Source organism: Aegilops tauschii, chromosome 4 (genome assembly GCF_002575655.3).
Source record: "Aegilops tauschii subsp. strangulata cultivar AL8/78 chromosome 4, Aet v6.0, whole genome shotgun sequence".
Taxonomy (NCBI): domain Eukaryota; kingdom Viridiplantae; phylum Streptophyta; class Magnoliopsida; order Poales; family Poaceae; genus Aegilops; species Aegilops tauschii.
In genome coordinates, this window is record NC_053038.3 from 387179353 (window position 1) to 387193548 (window position 14196).

The following is a 14196-nucleotide window of genomic DNA, read 5'->3' on the forward strand; positions in this document are numbered from 1 at the left end:
CTCAAGCGGAAGCCAATAATTATGTCCACATGTTTAGAGATAGAGGTGTCGATAAAATAAAATACGGACATGAGGGCATCATGATCATTCTTATAACAACAACATATCTATATTTTGTCATATGATTTCTTATGCTCAAGTAACAATCTATTCACAATGTAAAGTATGAATCAGAAACTTCATTGAAAACTAACAAACTATAATCTCAGTCATTGAAGCAATTGCAATTTATCATAACATCGGAAAGAGTCAATATAAGAGCTTTTCAGCAAGTCCACATACTCAACTATCATTTAGTCTTTCACAATTGCTAACACTCAGGCAATACTTATGGGTATGGAGTTTTAATCGGACACAGAGAAGGATAGGGGCTTATGGTGTTGCCTCCCAACATTTTACCTCAAGGGTAATGTCAACAATAATAGTTCATGATAACTTACATCCAATTGGATATATATATCAGGATCTTTCCAACACAATGTGCTTGCCAAAGGATAAAATGTAAAAAGGAAAGGTGATGATCACCATGACTCTTGCATAAGGCATAAGATGAAAATAAAAGATAGGCCCTTCGCAGAGGGAAGCAGAGGTTGTCATGTGCTTTTATGGTTGGATGCACAAAATCTTAATGCAAAAGAACGTCACTTTATATTGCCACTTGTGATATGGACCTTTATTATGCAGTCCGTCGCTTTTATTTCTTCCACATCACAAGATCGTATAAAGCTTATTTTCTCCACACTAATAAATCATACATATTTAGGGAGCAATTTTTATTGCATGCAACAATGACAACTTACTTGAAGGATCTTACTCAATCCATAGGTAGGTATGGTGGACTCTCATGGCAAAACTGGGTTTAAGGTTATTAGGAAGCACAAGTAGTATCTCTACTTGGTGCAAAGAATTTGGCTAGCATGAGGGGGAAAGGCAAGCTCAACCTGTTGGATGATCCATGACAATATACTTTATTTCGGATATAAGAAAACATAACCCATTACGTTGTCTTCCTTATCCAACATCAAATCTTTAGCATGTCATATTTTAATGAGTGCTCACAATCATAAAAGATGTCCAAGATAGTATATTTATATGTGAGAACCTTTCTTTCTTTATTACTTCCTATTAATTGCAACGATGACCAAAACCATGTTTGTCAACTCTCAACAACTTTTATTCATCATACTCTTTATATGTGAAGTCATTACTCTTCATAAGATCATTATGATCTCTTTATTTCTTTTTATTATTTCTTTTTCTTTTATTCCCTCATGATCATAGCAAGATAACCAAGCCCTTGACTCAAAACTAATCTTTATTATATATAGCTCACAGACTCGATTACATAGAGGGACCATAAAGCAACACTCAAAACTAAATCATACTAAAACTTTTATTCTATTAGATCAAGATATTACTAAAAGGATCGAACTAAGAAAAATGGTAAAGATAGGAGTGTGATGGTGATACGATACCGGGGCACCTCCCCCAAGCTTGGCAGTTGCCAAGGGGAGTGCCCATACCCATGTGATTATATCTCTTTCCTCGGAGGTGGTGATGATGGAGTTGTTGATGATGTAAATTGTGCTTTCAGCTTCTTCATATTGTAATTGAGAAGAGCAATTTCCTCCTTTAAATCATCGACCTCCGATTCCAGCTTCAAGATCTTGTCACATAAGTCTCCTTTGCTTTTCTGCTGAAAACGAGAAGGAATAGATCGGTTGTTAGACAGTTTAGCCCTCTTAGGGAGACTAGACTTCTTGAACTTCACGTGCATATCGCCAGGTTGAGGTAGAGGGACATCCTCGTCCTCCGAACTTGAATCATTGATCCTCATCAAATGAGCATCCTCCTCCTCATCCGTAGTTCGACCACAAGGAGATAGATCCCCATAGGTCTTTGGGTCAGCAATGAGATGTGAGACATAGCTCTCTCCATCGGAATCCTGAGATGACATCTTGCTCCAAATCTACTACAGAAACAACTCAAAACAAACACAGAGGATATTTGCATGGTACGGTGGTCAAAATCTTTGGGAGATTATATAATGATTTTTTACCGACCAAAAGAAGTATCGTGCAAGAAAACGGAGTCCGGAGAGCACACGAGGTGCCCACGAGGCAGGGGCGCACCCTCCACCCTCGTGGACGCCTCGTGTCCTTCCCGGACTACTTCTTATTTCCTATTTTCTTAAATATTCCAAAACGGGGAAAAACTGCCATTAGAACTGTTTTGGAGTCGGTTTACTTACCGTACTACATACCTATTCCTTTTCGGAGTCTGAAACATTCTGGAAGGTGTCCCTTATATACTCCTCCGGGGTTACGGTTTCAATAACATTAGTTCCAACATTTATAGGATTACCTGATATATAATGTTTGATTCTTTGACCATTCACCACCTTCGGATTTGTGCCTTCGAAGTTGTTGATTTTTATGGCACCGGAACGATAGACCTCCTCGATAACGTAAGGACCTTCCCATTTAGAGAGAAGCTTTTCCTGCAAAAAATCTTAAACGAGAGTTGAATAGCAATACATAATCACCAACATTAAACTCACGCTTTTGTATCCTTTTGTCATGCCATCTTTTAACTTTTTCATTAAACAGTTTGGCATTCTCATAGGCTTGAGTTCTCCATTCATCAAGTGAGCTAATGTCAAATAGCCTCTTCTCACCGGCAAGTTTGAAATCATAATTGAGCTCTTTAATGGCCCAATATGCCTTATGTTCTAGTTCGAGAGGTAAGTGACATGCTTTTTCATAAACCATTTTATACGGAGACATACCCATACGGTTTTTATATGCAGTTCTATAGGCCCATATGTTAGGGAACGTAGTAATTTCAAAAAAAATCCTACGCACACGCAGGAACATGGTGATGCATAGCAACGAGAGGGGAGAGTGTTGTCCACGTACCCTCGTAGACCAAAGCGGAAGCGTCATGACAACGCAATTGATGTAGTCGTACGTCTTCACGATCCGACCGATCCAAGTACCGAACGCACGGCACCTCCGAGTTCAGCACACGTTCAACTCGATGACGTCCCACGAACTCCGATCCAGCAGAGCTTCAAGGGAGAGTTCCGTCAGCACGACGGCGTGATGACGGTGATGATGATGCTACCGACTCAGGGCTTCGCCTAAGCACCGCTACGATATGACCGAGGTGGATTATGGTGGAGGGGGGCACCGCAAACGGCTAAGAGAGATCAATGATCAACTTGTGTGTCTATGGGGTTCCCCTGGCCACGTATATAAAGAACTGGAGGAGGGGGGAGGGCCGGCCTAGCTATGGCGCGCCCTGTAGGAGTCCTACTCCCACCGGGAGTAGGATTCCCCCCTTCCCTAGTTGTAGTAGGAGAGGAAGGGAAGGAGGAGTAGGAGAGAAGGAAAGGGGGGTGCTGCCCCCCAAACCTATTCCAATTCGGCCTCCTTCCCAAGGGGGGCGCACCAGCCCCTTGTGGGTTGGCGTGCTTCCTTCTTATGGCCCATAAGGCCCATAACATCTCCCGGGGGGTTCCGGTAACCTCCCGGTACTCCGGAAAAATGCCCGAACCACTCGGAACCTTTCCGATGTCCGAATATAGTCGTCCAATATATTGATCTTTACGTCTCGACCATTTCAAGACTCCTCGTCATGTCCCCGTCTCATCCGGGACTCTGAACTACCTTCGGTACATCAAAACACATAAACTCATAATACCGGCCGTCACCGAACGTTAAGCGTGCGGACCCTACGGGTTCGAGAACTATGTAGACATGACCGAGACACGTTTCCGGTCAATAACCAATAGCGGAACCTGGATGCTCATATTGGCTCCCACATATTCTACGAAGATCTTTATCGGTCAAACCGCATAACAACATACGTTGTTCCCTTTGTCATCGGTATGTTACTTGCCCGAGATTTGATCGTCGGTATCTCAATACCTAGTTCAATCTCGTTACCGGAAAGTCTCTTTACTCGTTCCATAATACATCATCCCGCAACTAACTCATTAGTTACAATGCTTGCAAGGCTTATAGTGATGTGCATTACCAAGTGGGCCAAGAGATACCTCTTCGACAATCAGAGTGACAAATCCTTATCTCGATATATGCCAACTCAACAAGTACCTTCGAGAGACACCTGTAGAGCACCTTTATAATCACCCAGTTACGTTGTGACGTTTGGTAGCACACAAAGTGTTCCTCCGGTATTGAGTTGAATAATCTCAGTCATAGGAACATGTATAAGTCATGAAGAAAGCAATAGCAGTAAACTAAAACGATCAAGTGCTAAGCTAACGGAATGGGTCAAGTCAATCACATCATTCTCCTAATGATGTGATCTCGTTTATCAAATGACAACTCATGTCCATGGTTAGGAAACTTAACCATCTTTGATCAACGAGCTAGTCAAGTAGAGGCATACTAGTGACACTCCGTTTGTCTATGTATTCACACATGTATTAGGTTTCCTGTTAATACAATTCTAGCATGAATAATAAACATTTATCATGAAATAAGGAAATAAATAATAACTTTATTATTGCCTCTAGGGCATATTTCCTTCAGTCTCCCACTTGCACTAGAGTCAATAATCTAGTTCACATCGCCATGTGATTTAACACCAATCGTTCACATCGCCATGTGACCAACACTCAAAGGGTTTACCAGATTGAATAATCTAGTTCACATCGTTTATGTGATTAACACCCAATAGTAATAAGGTGTGATCATGTTTTGCTTGTGAGAGAAGTTTTAGTCTACGGGTCTGCCATATTCAGATCCGTAAGTATTTCGCAAATTTCTATGTCTACAATGCTCTGCATGGAGCTACTCTAGATAATTGCTCCCACTTTCAATATGTATCCAGATTGAGACGCAGAGTCATCTGGATCGATGTAAAAGCTTGCATCGATGTAACTCTTTACGACGAACTCTTTATCACCTCCATAACCGAGAAATATATCCTTATTCCACTAAGGATAATTTTGACCGTTGTCCAGTGATCTACTCCTAGATCACTATTGTACCCTCTAGCCAAACTCATGGTGAGGTACACAATGGGTCTGGTACACAGCATAGCATACTTTATAGAACCTATGACTGAGGCATAGGGAATGACTTTCATTCTCTTTTCTATTTTCTGCCGTGGTCGGGTTTTGATTCTTTACTCAACTTTATACTTTGCAATACAGGCAAGAACTACTTCTTTGATTGTTCCATTTTCAACTACTTCAAAATCTTGTCAAGGTATATACTCATTGAAAAATCTTATCAAGCGTCTTTGATCTATCTCTATAGATCTTGATGCTCAATCTGTAAGCAGCTTCACCGAGGTCTTTCTTTGAAAAACTCCTTTCAAACACTCCTTTATGCTTTCTAGAAAATTCTACATCATTTCTGATCGACAATATGTCATTCACATATACTAATCAGAAAGGCTATAGTGCTCCCGCTCACTTTCTTGTAAATACAGGCTTCACCAAAAGTCTGTATAAAACCATATGCTTTGATCACTTTATCAAAGCGTATATTCCAACTCCGAGATGCTTGCACCAGTCCATAGATGTATCGCCGGAGCTTGCACACTTTGTTAGCACATTTAGGATTGACAAAACCTTCTTGTTGCATCATATACAACTCTTCTTTAAGAAATCCATTAAGGAATACAGTTTTGACATCCATTTGCCAGATTTCATAAAATGTGGCAATTGCTAACATGATTCGGACAGACTTAAGCATCGCTACGAGTGAGTAAATCTCATCGTAGTCAACACCTTGAATTTTGTCAAAAACCTTCTTCGACAAGTCTAGCTTTGTAGATAGTAACACTACTATCATCGTCCGTCTTCCTCTTGAAGATCCATTTTATTCTCTATGGCTTGCCGATCATCGGGCAAGTCAACCAAAGTCCATACTTTGTTCTCATACATGGATCCCATCTCAGATTTCATGGCCTCAAGCCATTTCGCGGAATCTGGGCTCATCATCGCTTCCTCATAGTTCGTAGGTTCGTCATGGTCAAATAACATGACCTCCAGAACAGGATTACCGTACCACTCTGGTGCGGACCTTACTCTGGCTGACCTACGAGGTTCGGTAGTAACTTGATCTGATGTTTTCATGATCATCATCATTAACTTCCTCACTAATTGGTGTAGGCATCACTAGAACTGATTTCTGTGATGAACTTCTTTCCAATTCGGGAGCAGGTACAATTACCTCTACTTTCCTCCCATTCACTTCTTTCGAGAGAAACTCCTTCTCTAGAAAGGATCCATTTTCAGCAACAAAGATCTTGCCTTCGAATCTGTGATAGAAGGTGTACCCAACAGTCTCCTTTGGGTATCCTATGAAGATACAATTCTCCGATTTGGGTTTGAGCGGATGAAACTTTTTCATATAAGCATCACAACTCCAAACTTTAAGAAACGACAACTTTGGTTTCTTGCCAAACCACAGTTCATATGGTGTCGTCTCAACGGATTTAGATGGTGCCCTATTTAACGTGAATGCAGTTGTCTCTAATGCGTAACCCCAAAACGATAGTGGTAAATCGGTAAGAGACATCATAGATTGCACCATATCTAATAAAGTACGGTTACGATGTTCGGGCACACCATTGCGCTGTGGTGTTCCAGCTGGCGTGAGTTGCGAAACTATTCCACATTGTTTTAAATGAAGACCAAACTCGTAACTCAAATATTCTCCTCCACAATCAGATCGTAGAAACTTTATTTTCTTGTTACGATGATTTTCCACTTCACTCTGAAATTATATGAACTTTTCAAATGTTTCAGACTTATGTTTCATCAAGTAAATATACCCATATCTGCTCAAATTATTTGTGAAGGTCAGAAAATAACGATAACTGCCGCGAGCCTCAATATTCATCGGACCACATACATCAGTATGTATGATTTCCAACAAATCTGTTGCTCGCTCCATTGTTCCGGAGAACGGCGTTTTAGTCATCTTGCCCAAGAGGCATGGTTCGCAAGCATCAAGTGATTCCAAAAGCCCATCAGCATGGAGTTTCTTCATGCGCTTTACACCAATATGACCTAAACGGCAGTGCCACAAATAAGTTGCACTATCATTATTAACTTTGCATCTTTTGGCTTCAATATTATGAATATGTGTATCACTATGATCGAGATCCAACGAACCATTTTCATTGGGTGTATAACCATAGAAGGTTTTATTCATGTAAACAGAACAATAATTATTCTCTAACTTAAATGAATAACCGTATTGCAATAAACATGATCAAATCATATTCATGCTCAACGCAAACACCAAATAACACTATTTAGGTTCAACACTAATCCCGAAAGTATAGGGAGTGTGCGATGATGATCATATCAATCTTGGAACTACTTCCAACAGACATCGTCACTTCGCCCTTAACTAGTTTTTGTTCATTCTGCAACTCCCGTTTCGAGTTACTACTCTTAGCAACTGAACCAATATCAAATGCCGAGGGGTTGCTATAAACACTAGTAAAGTACACATCAATAACATGTATATCCAATATACCTTTGTTCACTTTGCCATCCTTCTTATCCGCCAAGTATATAGGGGTAGTTCCACTTCCAGTGACCAGCCCCTTTGCAGTAGAGGCACTTTAGTCTCAGGCTTAGGTCCAGACTTGGGCTTCTTCACTTGAGCAGCAACTTGCTTGCCGTTCTTCTTGAAGTTCCCCTTCTTCCCTTTGCCCTTTTCTTGAAACTAGTGGTCTTGTCAACCATCAACACTTGATGCTTTTCTTGATTTCTACCTTCGTCGATTTCAGCATCACGAAGAGCTTGGGAATCGTTTCTGTTATCCCTTGCATATTATAGTTCATCACGAAGTTATAGTAACTTGGTGATAGTGACTAGAGAACTCTGTTAATCACTATCTTATCTGGAAGATTAACTCCCACTTGATTCAAGTGATTGTAGTACTCAGACATTCTGAGCACATGCTCACTAGCTGAGCAATTCTCCTCCATCTTGTAGGCAAAGTGCTTGTCAAAGGTCTCATACCTTTCAACATGGGCATGAGTCTGAAATACTAATTTCAACTCTTGGAACATCTCATATGCTCCGTGGCGTTCAAAACGTCTTTGAAGCCCCGATTCTAAGCCGTAAAGCATGGTGCACTAAACTATCAAGTAGTCATCATATCGAGCTTTGCCAAACGTTCATAACGTCTGCATCTGCTCCTGCAATTGGTCTGTCACCTAGCGGTGCATTAAGGACATAATTCTTCTGTGCAGCAATGCGGATAATCCTCAGATCACGGATCCAATCCACATCATTGCTACTAACATCTTTCAACTTTGTTTTCTCTAGGAAAATATCAAAAATAAAACAGGGGAGCTAAACGCGAGCTATTGATCTACAACATAGATATGCTAATACTATCAAGACTAAGTTCATAATAAATTAAAGTTCAATTAATCATATTACTTAAGAACTCCCACTTAGATAGACATCCCTCTAATCATCTAAGTGATCACGTGATCCATATCAACTAAACCATGTCCGATCATCACGTGAGATGGAGTAGTTTTCAATGGTGAACATCACTATGTTGATCATATCTTTTATATGATTCACGCTCGACCTTTCGGTCTCCAGTGTTACGAGGCCATATCTACATATGCTAGGCTCGTTAAGTTTAACCCGAGTATTCTGCATGTGCAAAACTGGCTTGCACCCGTTGTATGTGAACGTAGAGCTTATCACACCCGATCATCATGTGGTGTCTCGGCACGAAGAACTGTCGCAACGGTGCATACTCAGGGAGAACACTTATACCTTGAAATTTTAGTAAGGGATCATCTTATAAAGCTACCGCCGAACTAAGCAAAATAAGATGTATAAAAGATAAACATCACATGCAATCAAAATATGTGACATGATATGGCCATCACCATATTGTGCTTTTGATCTCCATCTCCAAAGTACTGTCATGATCTCCATTGTTACCGACATGACACTATGATCTCCATCATCTTGATCTTTTATCAATGTGTCGTCACATGGTCGTCTCACCAGCTATTGCTTTTGCAACTATTGCTATCGCATAGCGATAAAGTAAAGCAATTACATGGCACTTGCATCTTATGCAATAAAGAGACAACCATAAGGCTCCTGCCAGTTGCCGATAACTTTCAACAAAACATGATCATCTCATACAACAATTTATATCTCATCACGACTTGACCATATCACATCACAACATGTCCTGCAAAAACAAGTTAGACGTCCTCTACTTGTTGTTGCAAGTTTTACGTGGCTGCTACGGGCTGAGCAAGAACCGTTCTTACCAACTCATCAAAACCACAACGATATTTCGTCAAGTATGCGTTGTTTTAACCTTCACAAGGACCGGGCATAGCCACACTCGATTCAACTAAAGTTGGAGAAACTGACACCCGCCAGCCACCTGTGTGCGAAGCACGTCGGTAGAACCAGTCTTGCGTAAGCGTACGCGTAATGTCGGTCCGGGCCGCTTCATCCAACAATACCGCCGAATCAAAGCGTGACATGCTGGTAAGCAGTATGACTAGTATCGCCCACAACTCACTTGTGTTCTACTCGTGCATATAACATCTATGCATAAACCTGGCTCGGATGCCACTGTTGGGGAACGTAGTAATTTCAAAAAAAATCCTACGCACACGCAGGAACATGGTGATGCATAGCAACGAGAGGGGAGAGTGTTGTCCACGTACCCTCGTAGACCGAAAGCGGAAGCGTCATGACAACGCGGTTGATGTAGTCGTACGTCTTCATGATCCGACTGATCCAAGTACCGAACGCACGGCACCTCCGAGTTCAGCACACGTTCAGCTTGATGACGTCCCACGAACTCCGATCCAGCGGAGCTTCGAGGGAGAGTTCCGTCAGCACGACGGCATGATGACGATGATGATTATGCTACCGACGCAGGGCTTCGCCTAAGCACCGCTACGATATGACCGAGGTAGATTATGGTGGAGGGGGGCACCGCACACGACTAAGAGAGATCAATGATCAACTTGTGTGTCTGTGGGGTGCCCCCTGGCCACGTATATAAAGGAGTGGAGGAGGGGGGAGGGCCGGCCTAGCTATGGCGCGCCCTGGAGGAGTCCTACTCCCATCGGGAGTAGGATTCCCCCCTTCCCTAGTTGGAGTAGGAGAGGAAGGGAAGGAGGAGTAGGAGAGAAGGAAAGGGGGGGCGCCGCCCCCCAAACCTATTCCAATTCGGCCTCCTTCCCAAGGGGGGCGCGCCAGCCCCTTGTGAGCTGGTGTGCTTCCTTCTTATGGCCCATAAGGCCCATAACTTCTCCCAGGGGGTTCCGGTAACCTCCCGGTACTCCGGAAAAATGCCCGAAGCACTCGGAACCTTTCCGATGTCCGAATATAGTCGTCCAATATATCAATCTTTATGTCTCGACCATTTCGAGACTCCTCGTCATGTCCCCGATCTTATCCGGGAGTCCGAACTACCTTCGGTACATCAAAACACATAAACTCATAATACCGATCGTCACCGAACGTTAAGCGTGCGGACCCTATGGGTTCGAGAACTATGTAGACATGACCGAGACACGTTTCCGGTCAATAACCAATAGAGGAACCTGGATGCTCATAATGGCTCCCACATATTCTACGAAGATCTTTATCGGTCAAACCGCATAACAACATACGTTGTTCCCTTTGTCATCAGTATGTTACTTGCCCGAGATTCGATCGTCGGTATCTCAATACCTAGTTCAATCTTGTTACCGGCAAGTCTCTTTACTCGTTCCGTAATACATCATCCCGCAACTAACTCATTAGTTACAATGCTTGCAAGGCTTATAGTGATGTGCATTACCGAGTGGGCCCAAAGATACCTCTTCGACAATCGGAGTGACAAATCCTAATCTCGATATATGCCAATTCAACAAGTACCTTCGGAGACACCTATAGAGCACCTTTATAATCACCCAGTTACGTTGTGACGTTTGGTAGCACACAAAGTGTTTCTCCGGTATTCGGGAGTTGCATACTCTCATAGTCATAGGAACATGTATAAGTCATGAAGAAAGCAATAGCAGTATACTAAAACGATCAAGTGCTAAGCTAACGGAATGGGTCAAGTCAATCACATCATTCTCCTAATGATGTGATCTCATTTATCAAATGACAACTCATGTCTATGGTTAGGAAACTTAATCATCTTTGATCAACGAGCTAGTCAAGTAGAGGCATACTAATGACACTCCGTTTGTCTATGTATTCACACATGTATTATGTTTCCGGTTAATACAATTCTAGCATGAATAATAAACATTTATCATGAAATAAGGAACTAAATAATAACTTTATTATTGCCTCTAGGGCATATTTCCTTCACCATAATGCATCATCAAGTTTCTTGGACCAATTCTTTCTAGATCTATTAACAGTCTTTTGCAAAATTAATTTGATCTCTCTATTACTCAATTCTACCTGGCCACTAGATTGTGGGTGGTAAGGAGATGCAATTCTATGATTAACGTCATACTTAGCAAGCATTTTACGAAAGGCACCATGAATAAAATGTGAACCACCATCAGTCATTAAGCATCTTAATAGAGGTGTTATGATCAGCATTGCTAGTTGGAATAGCTTCTACCTACTTAGTAATGTAATCAACAACAACTAAAATATGTGTATACCCATTAGAGTAAGGAAATGGTCCCATATAATCAAAGCCCCAAACATCAAATGGTTCAATAACAAGTGAGTACGTAGTTCATAGGCATTTCTTGACGTCTACTAATATTACCAATTCTTTGACATTCATCACAAGACAAGACGAACTTACGGGCATCCTTGAAGAGAGTAGGCCAATAAAAACCGGATTGCAATACCTTATGCGCAGTTCTATCTCCAGCATGGTGTCCTCCATAAGCCTCGGAGTGACACTTGCGTAGGATCTGTTCCTGTTCATGCTCAGGTACACAACGTCCAATAACACCGTCTACTCCTTCTTTATAAAGATGTGGGTCATCCCAGAAGTAATGTCTTAAATCATAGAAACACTTTTTCTTTTGATGGTATGTGAAGCTAAGTGGTATAAATTTAGCAACAATGTAATTGGCATAATCGGCATACCATGGAGCAGTACGAGAAGCATTTATGACAGCTAATTGTTCATCAGGAAAGCTATCATCAATAGGTAGTGGGTCATCAAGAACATTCTCTAACCTAGACAAGTTGTCTGCAACGGGGTTCTCAGCTCCCTTTCTATCAGTAATATGCAAATGAAATTCTTGCAGCAAGAGAACCCGTCTAATAAGTCTACGTTTAGCATCTTTCTTTTCCATAAGATATTTAATAGCAGCATGATCAGTGTGAACAGTTACTTTAGAATCAATAATATAAGGTCGGAACTTATGACAAGCAAATACAGTTGCTAAAAATTCTTTTTCAGTAGTAGCATAATTTCTCTGGGCACTGTCTAGAGTTTTACTGGCATATTGAATACCATTTAATTTCTTATCAATTCTTTGTCCTAGAACAGCACCTACAACATAATCACTAGCATCACACATAATTTCAAAGGGTAAATTCCAATCAGGTGGTTGAACAATAGGTGCAGAAATCAAAGCTTTCTTAAGTATTTCAAATGCTTCTACACAATCGTCATCAAAGACAAAAGGAACATCTTTTTGTAAGAGATTAGTCAGAGGCCTAGAAATTTTTGAGAAGTCCTTAATGAACCTCCTATAAAAACCGGCATGACCAAGGAAACTTCTTATACCTTTAATGTCCTTGGGACACGACATATTTTCAATAGCGTCAACTTTAGCTTTATCAACTTCAATACCTCTTTCAGAAATTTTATGCCCCAAGACAATACCTTCATTAACCATAAAGTGGCACTTCTCCCAATTCAAGACAAGATTAGTTTCTTCACATCTCTGCAAAACTCGATCAAGGTTGCTCAAGCAATCATCAAAAGAAGTTCCATATACAGAGAAATCATCCATGAAAACCTCAACAATCTTTTCACAAAAATCAGAGAATACAGCCATCATGCATCTTTGAAAAGTAGCAGGTGCATTGCATAAACCAAAAGGCATACGTCTATAGGCAAAGGTACTGAAAGGGCAAGTAAAAGTGGTCTTTTCTTGATCCTCTTTTGACACAGGTATTTGAGAGAAACCAGAATAACCATCTAGAAAGCAAAAATGTGTATGTTTGGATAATCTTTCTAGCATTTGATCAATAAAAGGTAAGGGGTAATGATCCTTTTTAGCAGCTTTATTTAGTTTGTGGAAATCAATTACCATTCTATAATCTGTAACGATTCTTTGTGGGATCAATTCATCTTTATCATTAGGAACAACAGTAATACCTCCCTTCTTAGGGACACAATGAACAGGACTTACGCACTGACTATCAACATCGGGATAAATTATACCTGCCTCCAGAAGCTTTAGTATTTCTTTTCCTACCACTTCTTTCATCTTAGGATTTAACCGTCATTGGTGATCAACAACCGGTTTAGCATCTTTCTCCAATTTTATTTTGTGCTGGCATAGAGTGGGACTAATGCCCTTAAGATCATCAAGAGTATATCCAATAGCAGCACGGTGCTTCTTAAGAGTTCTCAATAATTTCTCTTCTTCCTTCTCTGAAAGGTTAGCACTAATAATAAGAGGATATATCTTCTTTTCATCAAGATAAACATATTTAAGAGTATCCGGTAATGGTTTAAGCTCAAACACGGGATCACCCTTGGGTGGAGGAGGATCCCCTAGGATTTCAACAGGCAAGTTGTGTTTCAAAATAGGTCCCTGTTTAAAGAATACTTCATCTATTTCCCTTCTTTCGTTCATAAACAGATCATTTTCATGGTCGAGCAAATATTGTTCTAAAGGATCATTAGGAGGCATGGCAATAGAAGCAAGACCAATAATTTCATCTTTACTAGGCAATTCTACATCATGGGGTTGTCTACAAAATTTAGCTAAATTAAACTCATGGGACATATCCCCTAAACCAATAGTAACAACATCCTTTTTGCAGTCTATCCTAGCATTAATAGTATTCAAGAAGGGTCTACAAAATATAATGAGACAAAAGTTACCTTGTGGGGAACCAAGAACAAGAAAATCAACAGGATATTTAATTTTCCCACACAAGACTTCAACATCTCTAACAATCCCAATTGGTGAAATCGTATCTCTATCGGC